Here is a 16,788-nt window from a genome sequence, read left to right on the forward strand (position 1 = left end):
GAGTCCCACATCCGACATTGGTCACAGCTGTATCAGAGGTTTGCCAGGGGGGCATCCCATATGGTCATCTGGTGGGGGATGCTGGCTATGCACTTAAGCCGTGGCTGATGACACCCATCAGAAATGCACACACACCAGAACAAGAACACCATAATGAGACACATGCATAAACCAGTATCATTGTAGAGCATGTGTTTGGATTGCTCAAGTCATGGTTCCACTGCCTTGACATATCCGGTGGAGTCTTGCAGTACTCTCCAGCTACATGTACACAAATGTTCATAGTATGTGCCATGCTACACAGTATGATCCTATGGAAGCAGCTGTAGCAGGAACAGCATGGAACAGGGACACACAGCCCCCCATCATTGCCAAGGCCAGTACAGGCATAGAGGGAATCGGAGGAGGAACATCCTGAGCCTGCCCCTGTAGGCAGAAGGAGGCATTCCCAGTATGCCCAGGCCTTAGCAATGAGGCAATGCATAGCACACACACTGACACTGAAGGGACCCAGGGACTGATACCTTTCTCTGACTCACGCATACAGTAAAAGAGATGCCAAACATGATACTACCTGTGCTTTACCATGTATAGGGAGTGTACTACATGCATCCAACATAGTCAGCCCTCCAGCGCCGTCCTCAGTACTGTCTCAGCAGCAAGGTAAGTCACCCTTCCTATCAATTACTGAATGGAGTAGTATGTTCTGATAGTTGTATGTATGGTATGGATGCAAGCATGCAAGGGAATTGGGTGGCTGAATGGCATAGCAGCAGACAGCTGACAGCTATATGGGACAGCAGGAAATCCACAAGAAATACTGGTGTCAACATAATAGGCAGTACTACACAAGGTGACAACTGTCACCGGAGTACATGTGATAGCCCAAATAACTCTGGGTGTCAATAGGTCACACACATGGATGTCAGTGAGGGTCAAATACCCAGCACTAGCCTCACCCAGCAGGACAGGTGTAGATGACCATAAAGAAAAACTGGGCTAATGCCCCCAAATGATATCAATGGTGAACAGCCCCCCAACAGACCTACGCAGACATACTACAACAGGTCTGGCAGTTACATTTTAGTTCTGAAGGGTAAGAAGTCTGAAACTGAAATTTATGCCATTAAAATCTAACATGTGTACTCTACTGATATGCCTCCTTTCTGCATGATAGGTCACAATACAATATGAAATGGAAGCCAACAGAGTAACCAAAATACCAGTACAGTCATTGCAAATTGTTAAAGTCTTCAGGTGTGCACCCCCCCCCCCCACACACACACACACACAATCCCATGTAGAAATGCAGTAACATATAAGTTTGAGGAGTAATATCACTGGAGGACAGATTGCCAGAGTTGTCCCAATCTGCATTGTTGCATGTGCACAACATGCAGGAGTCAGTGTGGTAAGTTTGCTGTGTGTTTAATATTGCCTGGACGTGGTCAGCATGTGGGCCTGGATGGTTGTGTCTCAGTGGCCTAGGTACAGTACAGTGGTCGACAGGGCCATGTTCCAACATCTGCAGTGCCAACCACACTGCTTCTCAGCTATACCCATGTCAGCAGTTGTACATACTCACTGTCCAGATGTCAATATCTGTCACTGTAGGAAAGCTGGACATGCCATGAATGGAGGCCCATACATAGAAACAGTGCACAGGTGGAAGGAACCTACACAGAGTGGATATAAAATAACTGTCAACTGCACACAACTTTGGAATTATACATAGAGGGTAGCATCACATTAGTTGCCCTTCTAGTATGGAATACTGGTAGTCTGGACAATCACTGGCAGACCACAAAAGGCACAGTTATAAAGTAATGACATGATGCCTATGTCCACACTCAAGCCAGCATAAGAGGAATGTCCCAGGTATATTTGTGAGTCAGATGCCAGTAGCTTCCATATCACACATGCACCCAGCTCACCCCACCATCAGCCACAGATTTATCACAGGTCATATCCTTGCTGTAGAGATTGAGTACAGCATGAACCCATCTCTGTATGGGAATGCATACATGATGCTGCATGCTGAATATGTGTCCCATGCAGGTGTGCCCCTAGCTGTAAGCAGCAACCTGACCACATCCAGACTCGTGGATCAGTATGAACAGGAAGGATTGACAGGAACACCTCAACCATCTACCACTGGCACCCCAGGGTAATCCACTGGCTTGCAGCCTGGGAACGTATGACTGACAGAATGCACTGGCCTGCAGATGGCCTGCAGCACTCTCAAATGGCCTACAGTCCTCTGGCAAAGGCCCATGCCTCACACATAGTGCCAATGTACAGAATGTCAGGGGGTACTAATTAACAACCTAATACAGTAAACAGAAAACAAATGGAAGACCATGCTGACAAATGCCGGTGGCATGCATCCCCATGTCCTACTGCAAGAACTGTAGACCAGGCCATAAATATTACTGGGATAAAGGCCCAACTATAGGGATACCTCAGATATATTGCTTTCATAATGTTAGGAAGAGGAGAGAATAACAGAGGGAGAGGTGTAGGAGCATGGATGTCATGGAGTGTGTGAAGTCTGAAACTCTAATGTCTGCCCATACTACCCCCTGACTGCAAACCCAGGAATGAATAGCCACAAAACTGCTTGTAAACCACAATATGAAGGTAAACTGACCAGATATATGAGTCCTGCCTCTGGATAACCTGGGTGTATCTGTACAGCTGAGAGGTATTTCTCCAGCAGGATATGGTCATTCCTTTAAGTTGAGAAAAGCACAAGAAGGGGATCCCCATCCAGTATACTACCAAGGTGCTGGACCATTTATACAGAACCAACAGTCTATTGTATGTAGCTACCCCTCCACAATGGTAGCTGTGTGCCAGAATGTGTAGTCTATATGCCTCAGAATATTGGTCTCAGCTTCATTCATCTTGTATTTCCCTGGTAAATAACTGTGAGCAAAGAATGATATCTCTCAGTAGTTGATGACATGATACATCACAGTGTAAAACAGTACATATGTCAGAAAATCTATGCAACAACCAACCATGTCACACAAGCAGCACATACAGCAATAGTTACAGTACCCCCCCCCCCATATATTACATCCATAGTGTCTCCATACTGGCAATCTACAAATATCCTGTAGAAACAGGTTGCTAGGGTAGCTGTAGCACACAAAACCCTAAACTGGAGTCTAACTCTCTCTGGAATGGATGCACACACTCAATATCGAAGGTCATACTGGGCATGCTCCTACACTTAGAGAAATGAAGTCCATGTCTGACAACACAGTAGACTATAGATATCTGTTATTCACAGATATCTGCAAACACACAACAGATTGTACACCATTGATACTTCTCACACACACACACACACACACACACACACACACACACATAGAAACACAGATTTGATATGAATACTCAAAACATATCTAAGGGCAATATAATATAATATGTCAAACATACACACAAAGAGACGTGGGCACACAGAGAGACATGGGGAAGAGAGAGACAGAGAGAATCGCATTATGAGGCCTTTCCCACCCAATACACATCCCATTGGCCTATATCACATGATGTGTTGATGTCATCCACTGTAGAAATTCCTTTTGTTAACCCTCAGCCCTATAGTCTCAGTGGTGCTTGTGATAACTGTGTAACACTATAGTACAAATAAGTATCCATATAGCAGTTGTAATCTCAGTCCTGTCAAATTTAAAGTTGTGTGTGAGTGTGTGCTTCTAGATGAATGAGTTTGAGGCCATTCACACTCACTACACTTCCCTTATCCCTCCTTTAGGACTGCTGCTGATGTCGCTCACCTTCAAAGATACCTTTACACAACTCTCCAGCATATCAGCTCCGTGATGCTTGTAATAACTCTGTAATACTAGAGTGCAGGTAGGAGTTCTAATCCCAGTCCTGGCAACTGTGAACATGTGTCTGTTTGTGTGAGAGAGTGTGTATGTCTTTGTAGAGACATGATTTTGAGGCCATTCACATTCACTACACTTCCCTTACCCCTCCTTTAGCACTACTGCTGATGTCACTCACCTTCAAAGATACCTTTGGACAGCTATCCAACATATATGTTCTATGACACTCATGATAACTGCGTGATACTCTAATGCAAAACACTACTTAGGTAGGCGTTCTAATCTCAGTACCAGAAATTGTAGAAGTGGGTCTGTGTGTGTGTGTGTGTGTGTGTGCGCATGTGTGTGTGTGTGTGTGTGTGTGTGTGTGTGTGTGTGCATGTGTGTGTGTGTGTGTGTGTGTGTGTGTGTGTGTGTGTGTGTGTGTGTGTGCGTGTGTATACCTGTAGGTTGAAGTATTTTGTGTCCGTACACAGCCAGTCATTTCAAAGTGTAATACTTTACAATGGCTGCTGATGTCACTCACCTTAGAGGTATGTTTGGACATTGTTCTACCTATAAGCTCTGTGGTGTGTGTGCTACATGCGTAACAATGTAATAGCAATAACTACATAGGTAGGGGTTTGAATCTCATTCCTGGCCAGTGTGTATGTATGTTTATATGTATGTGTTCATGCCTTAAAGATTTTGGCCCCATTTACACCCAGTACTCTTCTCAATGCCCTACTTTAGCAGTCCTGCAGATATCATTCACCTTAGAAGTACCTGTTGGCAACCCTAAACCATGTAAGGTCAGTGGTGCATGTAGTAAAGGTATAACATAAAGGTCTAAAAACATAGATAGAGGTTCAAACCTCACTCCTGGTAAATGTGTGTGTATGGTAATCTATTTTATGAAATATCTCACCCACTACATCACCCAATTCCAGTATTTACAAGGGCTGGTGATGTTCCTCACCTTATAAGTACCTCGTGACATCATCCATCCTATAAGCCCCATGGTGCATGCGATAAATGCATACCACTGTAGTAGCACTACATAGATAGGTAGGGGTTTGAAGCTCAGTACTGGCAAGTGTGTATGTGTGAGTCTCTGTCTGTCACCAGTATCCTGTGTGGATGCTGGTGTGATTGTGTAATGGATCCATTGGGGATGGGTTTTGCTAAATTATTATATCGATGACCTGGTATATGTCCCAATGTTCACATTACAAGGCCAACAGTTGTCAAATACTGTAGAGGCAGGTGTAGACAGTCCACAGCCCTAAATGTGCAGTGCCATGTGCAATGACTATGTGACAGTATGGAATAGTTAACAATATAGGCAACCCTTCTAATACTCAAGAGACCACTCTCCACCCAGGAATCATACACAACCTCACTTGGCTAGGCATCAACCACTATATCAGTAGTTCTTCTGCAAACTACCTCACAGATAGTACACATGGTGTGATTGCAGTGGACTCCATGTCAAACCAATGACCAGACATGACTGGTGTCACACAGAGTATGGACCCATGTCCTCTTATGTTTGGGATCTACCCTTCTGAGGTGCAGGAGAACAGAAAGGCACCCTGGCTGAAAATGTTTGCATATGACAGCAAAGTGGGTGGCAGCATTCCCAATCAATGTGATGTTGACATCATGCACAAAGGCCACTTGACACCTATGACTGTTGTCAGAACCCTGGGCATTACCTCAATGACAAGAGATGTGCCGCCATTACCTTTGGGAGCATAATGGCTCACATGAAGTAACACATTGGTGGTAGTCCACTGAACAGTGATGTTGTTATAACAGAATGAGGAACACAGTTTGACAATCAGCTGCCTGTTGACCACAACAGTACCACTGACATCAGAAAGTACTTTGATGTGTTACATCTCCTGACTAAGTGTGTTATCCAGCAAGTAAAAGGACATGGTCACCCTGTACCATCCCCTCAGTAGCCCAATCAATGTGTACAGTGGCGCTATTGCCATGTTCCCCACTGGATACCTGCAACAACTGTAGAGTCTGCAAATGTACCCCACAAAGGAAATACCATGCCTTGTACACATGCCCTGTATGGACAGACTCCAATAACTCCAATGAATCCCCGTATCATACTGTCTATGTAGGTGCAATCACTACCTCAGTTACACAGCCATGTCTCACAAAACTAGATCAGGAATGCTACATCTGAAGATACCAATCTGTCCACATGACGTGCCCTAGAGACCTCAAGCACACTTCCAAATTTCAAAGGACATGCTTATGGGAGAGGTGCACAACCCAGACACTGTCCATGTTATAGAATATAAATCACATACATGTGAGGCAGTGCACATCACTGGCCACCCACAATAGAAATCTGAATGAGTGGATGGTGAATACAATACCCACCCCTGGGGACCACTCCAGTGACTATACTCATAAGCCACATGGGGGACTATTGTCATGTGGCCTGATGCCAGTGTATTCCCTTATGCTAGCCTTGTAGAGTCTTCAGGCCCATTCACCTACTACACACCTATGAAGCAATGAACCTATGGATCTCAGTACTGGCAAGTGTGTGTGTGTGTGTGTGTGTGTGTGTGTGTGTGTGTGTGTGTGTGTGTGTGTGTGTGTGTGTGTGTATAGTAATCCTATTGTGTCTGGTTGATGAATATCCCATGTGGCTGTGGTTATTAGCAATTAGAAGTGTGTCCAAACCACAACACCTAACAACCCTGCCTAAGACATGGTGGATGTGTTACCACACTTCCATATCCCTTGGTCTTGCTGCAGATCTACATCATGGTGACACACAGATGAATATAACAGAAACAGGCTACAGCATGTGAGAACACATTCACTCAGCCCTTCACTTGTCAGGGGAGAGAGGGGTAAAGCTGGCACTGAATGTGTTGTCAGGACTGTGACCAATATCTGTTGTCTCTGGATAGGTATTACCATTGTGCAGTAACTCACAGCACTTGTGTTTAATGCTGTGGAGGTTGTTGATGTAACTATCAAAGGCTGTTGTGATTATTGTCAGTGTCTGCTACATGTCTGCCTTCATAGATGCCTGTAGGGGATTTCATGAAGGATCACAAGTTGTGTTTGAGGCTAATAAGGGAGTTCAACCATCACGGGACACCACCTTTCTCTGCAACAGTGTCCTCCTTCTATTGTATACTTTAGTAATGGCAGGGGACCATCAAATTGTCTCCCAGTGTTTGGAGGACAGTGTCTGGGTTCTGCTGGCTCTGGCTAGTGCCATGCATTCATCTACCTATTTGTACAGTGCATATGTGTACGATTCGACAGTCATGCAGCTATTTCCCATTGCCATGGGTGCAGTGAAGTCATCCACCACTCATGGCTGCAAAGTCAGCTTTGGAGAGGTTATACAAGGAGTTACCTTCGTGGGGGGTGTGGCTGACATGTTGAGTCCCATGGTGATTGCAGCCTGTGTGGATTTCCCCATGCAGGGATTGACAATTGTGGATGAGCAACAGTCCCATATTTAAGTGGTCAACATAGGTCAAGCTTGTTGCATCTTTTACTGGGGGTCAATATGAGCCAGTCCATGGTATTGCAAATGATGAATCCCAGGAAGTGTTGGGCCACTGTACTGGCACTTGGCTACTTTCCCCACGTGATGGCGGGGTAGATGAAGTTTCATACTATGTCAGTGTTGCGCTGGACCATCATAGATGGCAGGGTGTTGAGGAATGTGCATTGACAGTCTGGGGACATAGATGTGGACCCATAGCTGGCTATGGTCTGGATTGCACTATTACTCCAAGGCAGATGTACTGGAAGTATTCCCAATGCATTCTGCTGGGATACTAGTCTGGAGGTGTTCCTATTCATAATGAATATGGAGACAACAACACCTGTGGAGGTATGGTGTGATCCATGTTTGGGGGCTGACAGCTGTGGAATGTGTTATAGCCTGATACTGCAGGGCTGCAGTCTGCTGCTGTAAACCACTTCTCCAGTACAGCAGACATGTTAATGCCCTCCACTCCAATGAATGCTTTGAGTGACTGCATCCTGACAGTTAGATGTCTACTGTTGATCAGCATGACCCTCAGATTGCATACATGTCTAGCTGTTATGGTGGTAATTACATTAGGAACACTGTCCAATAAGGCATCATAGGGGTGGCAAGACACTTAGCCAGTACCTGGCAACTCAGTGCTGACAGATGTAGGACATCTGTGGCAAGTCATTGGATTCTGTCAATCATGCCATCCCAAGCAGAGAGGTACTGGATCCCCTGAGAATGACACAAAACATGTAAGCCAATGTTGCAGTCAATCATCTGTCGATAATACCACAACATCATTCTGGTTGATGGTGGTACACTGCTCAGAGCTACTGTCACACCTGTCTGGACCACATACTCAGAAAGTTCAACCATGTATTTTGTTATGTAATACAGGGAGGTGTGTCCCAAGTTATTCACACCCACATGGATATGGAGTGATACTCATAGTTGTTGTGGAGTGCCATGCCTGGCTGTGTCAGGTATTGGATGCTGGCATGTGATAGATATTTGGCTGTTACTTGCTCCATATTCAACTTAGTGAGTGGGATATGTGTGTGCCTCAGTATTGAGTTACCCATGATCACTGTATTGTGCAAGGTGGTTAGCCTTAGGAGCTTAGGTTGAGGGGTACACTGTATAGGTTAAATATGTGTCCTTTGGTATGTGCCATGTTGTGGTGTCTGAGTGAGTGTATGTCTTGCTGGTCTGTGCTGTTTGGGTAAATGTCCATTGAGTGCCACTGTGAAGGTTGGTGTGTGGCTTTTCACTGTATGTCATGGCTGTCAAAGTGGTTGTCATGATGAGCTATGTGTTCCGCACGCTGTGGTGCAGGTGTTGAGCTTATCATCTTGACCCACTAGTCCAGTCCTTGCTGGAGAGCGCAGGTGTCCACATTGGATGATATATGGGTAATTCTCACAGGTCTGAGTGTTTGGAGTTTAGAGGGGAGGGTTGTCTGTGTACATGAGGCAGTTGCAACAGTGCCTCAGAATGGACAAATGTATCAGGTTAATGGGTGAAAGCACAGAAAACAGCCCTTCAATCATACCAGGAGGGGTGGGCATAACTAGTAAGTACTGGGGCTACCTCTGTAATGAACGAGTGCTGTTGATTGCTCCCAGGTGTGCCATACTTCTTGATACAATAACCTGGTGAAGTGCCAAGCCATAATGCTATTTGAAGTGCAAGACAGAAAGAACTAGCATAATGTAAGGGTGGAACAGAAGGCAGACTTTTTGCCACCTGTAATACTTTACCTCAGCTGTGCAGTTATCAGCAGCTTTGGCCATATGAAAGTTCAGTAAACTCTGTATTGCAAGCGGTACTTGCGTAACACTATAGTAGACATAACTAGATAGGCACGAGTTTTAATCCTAATACTGGCAAATGAGTGTGTGTGTTTGTGTGTGTGAATCATGTACTGTTTGGCTTATGCCATTTTTGACTTGTGTACTAACCTTCACACTTCCCCTCATCCGAAAATAGTAGTCTGTTGATGTCAACCACCTTAGAAGTACCTTTGGATGAAGTGACCATGTATAAGCTCTGTGGATGGTACATCTGATAACTGTGTAGCACTATAGTAGCAATAACTAGATAGGCAGGAGTTCTAATCTCCCTAATGGCAACTGTTTGGATGTGTGTGTGGGTTTGTGTGAGAATCATGTAATTTGTGGATTACACCATTTCTGACCTGTGTACTACCCTTTATACTTCCCCTCACTCCAATTTAGTAGTCCTGTTGATATCATCCACCTTAGAAGTACCCTTGGACTAAGAAGAAATGTATAAGCTCTGTTGCGTGTCTGATAACTGCATAGCACTCTAGTAAAAAAACTAGATAGGCAGGAGTTCTAATCTTCCTACTGGCAACTGGATGTGTGTTTGTGTGAAAATCGAGTGTGTGGGTTACACCATTTTGACCTGTGTACTACCCTTTACACTTCCCCTCACTCCAGTTTAGTAGTTCTGTTGATGTCATCCACCTTAGAAGTACCTTTGGAGGAGGTAGAAATGTATAAGCTCTGTGGTGCATCTGATAACTGCATAGCACTGTAGTAGAAATGCCTAGATAGGCAGGAGTTCTAATCCCAATGATGGCAACTCTATGTGTGTGTGTGTGTAAGGATCATATCTTGTGTGGCTTATGCCATTTTGATGTGCGTACCATACATGGCTGGTGACCACCTTCCATTGCCATTACTTTATATAGTGTGGTAACAACATCTACCTCACATGCAGCAAGTTAAACCATTGTACAGTCCTCTTTACAGATGTGTCTTGAATATCCAGATGTTTGCAACTTATATGTGGTTGGAAGTGGTCTGTGTGCCTTAACAGTGTCAATGTATGTGATTTTGCAGCCAAATCGGCTACAGTGAGTGTACTGACACATATGGTAACATGAGGTATCATACCTGACTGAAACATCATGCTGATAAGACGTCTGCCACCCTCACAGGTGGCCGGCCTTGTAGGTGCAATACATGAGTCCGGATGCTTGGTTTTACAAGTGAACTGTTCATGTTATGGGTCACATTAAAGGCTGGAAGAGGTGTGGACTGACATAGTGTGGGCCTAATGTATATGTAACAGGAACACCTTGCATCTTAATAGGGGTGTGTACACAATTTATATCCACTGTATACCACTAATGTGTCACACATGTCCCTAACTTAGGCCATTTGTCCAGCCCATTTTGCTGGCCTCTGTCCAGACATCTTGGCACTGACAAGTTGTGAGGTATGCTACAGGAATGTTGAATTCACATCAGATAGGCCCCAGTGGTGACCACTGTGATGCAATGCAGTTAACCCCACCACAAGTGAACATGCACATAAAGCAATATAACTATTACATAGAGCAATATAGCTATTACTGATAGTTGTGTGCATGGTAAATTGCATGCCCTTCACATGCCTTGGCTGATGTCAGGTAACAACAGAACAATGTTATACTCACCAGCTTCAGGCTGCTGTCCCATATGCAGACCAGAGGTTCCTAGCTAGTTGTGAGAGGGAGTTATTGTCAGCAGACTTACATGTGGCTTTGGTACAGGATGGATGCAGCATGTCTGCACATTTACAGTACTAACCCCAATAATACACAATGTTCTGTCCTCATCATAGATGTGCACCTCTGTGCATTAGAAAAACCCATCCACAACTGCAATCAGACCTGACACATGGATGTAAATACAATACAGAAACATGTATGTGTGATACATTAGTGTACTAATCCCCACTGGGCCCTTACCTGCATGCTCCCCATTCAGTGTGTGTGTGTGTGTGTGCAACCCACCTCCACAATGCTTTCCTCAGCTTCATGCCTTGTGCATTGGGCGGGTGTCCCAAAGTTGGCAAGGAGCTCCTCAGTGAGTGCCAGTGGTGGCTGGATGGCTGGGCCCCCACCTGTGGCTAGCCGTTCCCTCACTACAACAGCAGTCTGTTGACAGGCATGATGGATGAGGTCGGTGGCCTGATGCTGCACCTGCTCATAAGGTCTGCTGTTCAGCCCAGCATCATTTACCCTGTGGACCAGATTGTTCCACAGGGTGGTCCTCTCCTGCACATCTTCTGGTCTCTGTCCAAATAACAGGGCATAATGTTCAATCACATATTGGGTGATCATGTCAATTTCTCCAACAGAGAATGCTGGTAGGTGAGCCTTCTACATGTTACTTGGAAGACATAAACAGGAAAAAGGTCACAAGACCACATACGGTTGTCAAATTGCACATCAACAGTGGATCTTACTTGCAAATAATCCAAACTACACCATAACCCTCCAATCTATCATGGCTATAGCAACTTGCATTACATTCCTGGCCCTGAGTTATCTTATTCCCCCCAATGTTGGACACTTAGTTGCATAATCCTCTATTTGCCATTCATTTCTGTGTAGAGGGTTGACAGTGGCCATCTACCATGTGGATGGTGGGTGCTCTGTGCTTGACTGTGGTGTGTGATGGAGCTGTGAGCACATGCCTGAGTTCATGTATAAGGCAGACAGTGATGGTATTATGCCCCGTGGAGATTTGCCATTGTTGCCATCAGTAGGCAATATGTACATGCTCACTATTGCTGAGGGGAGGAGTGTGGTTGATGTGCATATCCCCCTGTACAACTGGAGTGGACAGGGTGGTGATGTTCCCACCTAACTTGTCTGATGCAAGTTGCCTATATTGATGGCATGTGTGTATGAGGTGTTCTTTACCCCCAGTACAGGGTGAATTGTGTTGTTTCCTCTGAGACTGACAACATATGTGGAAACACTGTTGCAATTGTCCTTGGTGGTGTGGATATGTCTGATTTGTAGTCATAGTCAGCATTACAGGAAGTCACCTGTGAACTTACATGCTTGTTCATATAGAGGCGGACTTGCTTCCATGTTGTTGCCTGCACCTATGTGTCCCAGTACAGCCAATATAGCAATCTATTATGGGGTTTGTGTATTGCTGCTGTCCACCAAAGGGGATTACTCTACCTTGGTGGAGGCTGGTTATCAAGGTCAGGTACTGCTGAGTCCATATAACTACAGTGGATATAAAGGGTACACACCCCTGTTACAATCCCTGGTATTCATGCAATTGAAACATGAGACCAAAATAATTCATTTCAAAACAATTCCCACCTTTAATGTGACCTATAGCCTATACAATTAAATTGGAAACATAATAATCTGGTCTGTGAAAACATATGGAAATAATAATCAGTACAATAAGCCAGTTGAATGAATGTGCACACCCTTAAACTGATATGTTGTGTATGTACCTCTTGAGATGGTTACAGCATTCCTTTGTCTTGGTTTGGACTCTAACATCATGGCACATCTTCACTTGGCAATATTTGCTCACCTTCCTAGAAATACCTTTGATTGTATTTGATTTGAATTGTACAGGTTAGGAGTCACATTCAAGATGAGAAGCATTATGAAATGATTTTCTGTGATATCATTGTCATACAGCACACAAACCTTGCATTCCAACAGGGGTGAGTACACTTGCGATACCCACTGTATATAGGTGTTGATATAACTGTTAGTGGTAGGCATGGACAGAGGGTCATAACACAGTTGGACACTTCTCCGAGTACTACCTGATAAGCATGCCTACTCTAGTACCCATATCAATGTCAGGGCAATGCAACAACCAGTAGCTGTACACATTTATGTCTGTTGTATGCAATGACACTGATATTACACACATGTGCAACATGCACAACCTATGTACTTGACTTCTTGAAACCCATGTGATTAGTTTTGTGCCTTCAAGCTGAACATACACATACATATATGTGCTCAGGGGATACTACCTTCTACAAGTCTTGTCGAGACAAGTCAACTAAATGGTGGAGAAGGTTCAAGACATAGGGCCAGAATGTGAGTATTGCTGTTTTATGTTTGGAATACTACTGGTTTAACAGAGTTTGTCTGCATATGCTACTTCTGCATGGCTTTCAAAGTTCTGTCTCTGCATAGCTCTCAACTCTAGCCTATCCACATAATGGCCACAAGTTAACCTGTTAGGTTTGGTCTGTTTCCCCAGGCAGGTGTTGTCCTTGGCAAATCAGTAGCATACTCTGGTGATCACAATCTGTAAATGCTAACATCCATTTGTTTTTCTGATTTTATATCCCTCAGAAAAGATATGTTACAACAAATCCTGTAATACCAGCAACCTTCTCAGTGTATAACAGCAATATTTCAAGTATTGCCATGTATCTGTGCCTCTGTCCACCAATTATGTCAGGCTTTGTCCAGATGTCATACAGTAAGAGGTTGATAGGTATAATGGTCTATCATTATTTAGTGCTGTTATTCATGTTGAGGGAAAAAGCTGGAAAACATGTTAAAGTCTGAACATTCAAGATGTTGGTGTATGGAGAATGCTCTTAGATGCCCTTGTAACATATTTTATGTGGGGGAGAGTAACACATGCTTTAAAACTAGGCTGGTAGAACATGTGAGACATATTACTTATAAGAAAGATGACAGTTCTATAGCCGTACATTTGAATCAATCTCACAATGGGGACAGTAGTGGGTTTCAAGGTCCTGTTTTGGAAAAGTTCTGTTCCTCAGTTTGATGAAACATTCATAAAAGGACAATTGTTATGTACAGACTCAATTTATTAATATTAAATGTAATACTTTATCCCTTAGGGTGTTAAATGAGGAGTGTAATTGGAGGCTGTGTATTAATTATGTAATTAAGTGTTAATTGATTCTTATGATTAAGGCAAGTATTTCTTGTAATGTTTTACTCCTTGAAGGCTTTGGCCAAGACATCAGAGTATAATAAACATGTGTGAATTACTGGCTGGTTGTATTTCTCTTGGCTATGTTCAATCATTGTAGTTCGACTAAGAGGTTGTTGTATGTCTGGCCATAGTGTATTGTTCAAGTATTTATTTGGACTGTGGGGGGGGGGCAGATGTGAGTGTTATGGGTCCTTTTGTATTCAACTGTGCATGCTGCCCCAGTTATGGGTGGTCTATCAGCAGCATATGTTTGTATGGGCATTATTTATACAAATATATATATATATATATATATATATATATATATATATATATATATATATATACACACACACATACACTTCAGTATTTATTAATACTAAATATCTATATATTGTTATACACTTATATATGTATCTCCATACATCTCTCTCTCTCTCTCTCTCTCTCTCTATATATATATATATATATATATATATATATATGTGTATGTGTGTGTGTGTGTGTGTGTGTGTGTGTGTGTGTGCGTGTGTGTGTGTAATTTTTAATTGTTATGTTGATCAAATTGTTAATTGCTATGTTAATCCAGTGTAACTACTGTCTGTATATTTTAACTGTGGAGCTTTCCTCTCTGGGCCTCCGCTGGAAATGGACCTTTGCCCAGTCGGACACTCCCGGTCAACAAATGTAAATAAATAAAAAAAATAAATAAATGTATATGTTTCTTTATATATATATATATATATATATATATATATATATATATATATATATATATATATATATATATTTGTAGATACCAATCCTCCTAATTGCACAGTGTCTCTTCCCTATTGTAAACTGGCTGTAAAGAAGGGTATGTTTCAGAAAACATCCAATAGCCAGCCATCTGAGGTGGCTTACTGGTAATTTGCTTTGACAGTGGTGTGCATGCTCCTGTGCTCAAGACCTGCCAGGGCTGTTTATTTTGTTGCTAAGCAGAGCAAGGACTGTTGGATACAGAGTGATTAAGGCAGTTTTGAGCAGCTCTAAGTGCGTTTGTATAGGTTTGCGTGACAGTAAGCAGTGCTAACGTATGGTTAAATGAATGGACGCTTACACAGTGCAGGATTCGCTTACCAGTGCACAAAACTGTTTAGCATTTACATTTAAGAATGCTTAAACCTGCCAAGCATAGCTCAGCCCTGGTAACCAGTGATAACATTCCAGTCTGATAAAATAGCAGGGTAATGACATCTTTAATGAGTGTATTTAATTCCCTGTACATAACATGCTTCTATGTGCTGCCATTACAGTAGCAAGGGGTATGACTATACTGTATGGTTCACCTGGGTATACATGGGTAGTACAACAATCTTTTTTCTTTGTATTTGTTTTATAACATGGGTAGTATCCCAGGTTATATGCAGTCACACTTGCATGTTACACCAGCTACAGTGCACTGGTTGACAAAAATAGTTTAACACATATGGTCTTATTATGTTAGTACTTTTAACAGTGCTTTTCCAAGTAAAAGTAGATTGCAGATTGTAGTACTAGAACCATACACCCCTGCATGCAAAGCTGGGATTCTGAGTACTGACTATCTTGTTCTTGGTGTTTGAGTTGCATGTTTTTATGTATTTCGTATTGGATATTGATTTGATATTTTGATATAAACTGTAGACTACTATGTTTTCTGGACATGTCATTGAGGACTGCTGTCATGTAGTAATGGCATACTTTTCAGTTTCAGGCTTCTATCTTTCAAAACATTAATCCTAATGCATAAAGTGTTGGCTATCTACTTTCTGTCTGTCCTCTGTACAGATGTGCAGATGTCAGGTAATACTAAACCCATACCACTATGTAGGTGCCCACATATTATTGTGCTGTGGGCCTGGACACTGCTGCTAGTTCTGGCATATGAGACATTCCTTAATGTGGGCCTTGTCCCTTTTCTTTGTCTGTGTGAGGGATATTACAAAGGTGGTATGCTACAGATTCACATACAGTAAGTGGCAATACATCACAGGACAGGACATGTGGAGACAGCCAAACAACATGGGGGGCATATCCCCAGATTTGTGAATGTATTTTATGTCATCAGTGCTATTATACACATGGTGGACTGATAGATTGACAGGGTTTGTGTGGACATGCTTTAGTGAGTGACTTCACAACTCACAGTGATATGTCTCTGACATACCTCTCCACTGGTCCACTGGAACACTGTCCACAGACTGGCCACATGTTTGCCTGTTATGTTTTGTCTGTTCCCCAGACAGTTGGTGTCCTTGGTAAATCAGTTGTAGACTCTGGGGAATGCAGTCAGTAAATACTTACATCTATTTGTATTACCGACATCATATTCCTCATAAAGGATGTTACAACAAACCCAGTAACATCTGCAACTGTCTCATTGTATGACAGCAATATGTCCAATCTACCCCTGTGTTTGTGCCTCTGTCCCCAAATGATGTCAAGCTTTGTCCAGATGTCAATAAGGTGCAGACGTATTGATTAACATTATTTCTTGACTTCATTCTTGCTACCATCTCAGTGATGCAGTAGACCCACAGACATGTCAGGGAAGAGGCCATAGATATGATTCCTGAACCTGTAAATTCTGAGGTGAACTGTACATGTGAGAGGCCTGTGTATGTCTGGCCATTGTTAACAGACTGTTA

This window comes from Protopterus annectens, chromosome 2.part0 (assembly GCF_019279795.1).
Source record: "Protopterus annectens isolate FY-2018-M chromosome 2.part0, PAN1.0, whole genome shotgun sequence".
Classification (NCBI taxonomy): domain Eukaryota; kingdom Metazoa; phylum Chordata; order Ceratodontiformes; family Protopteridae; genus Protopterus; species Protopterus annectens.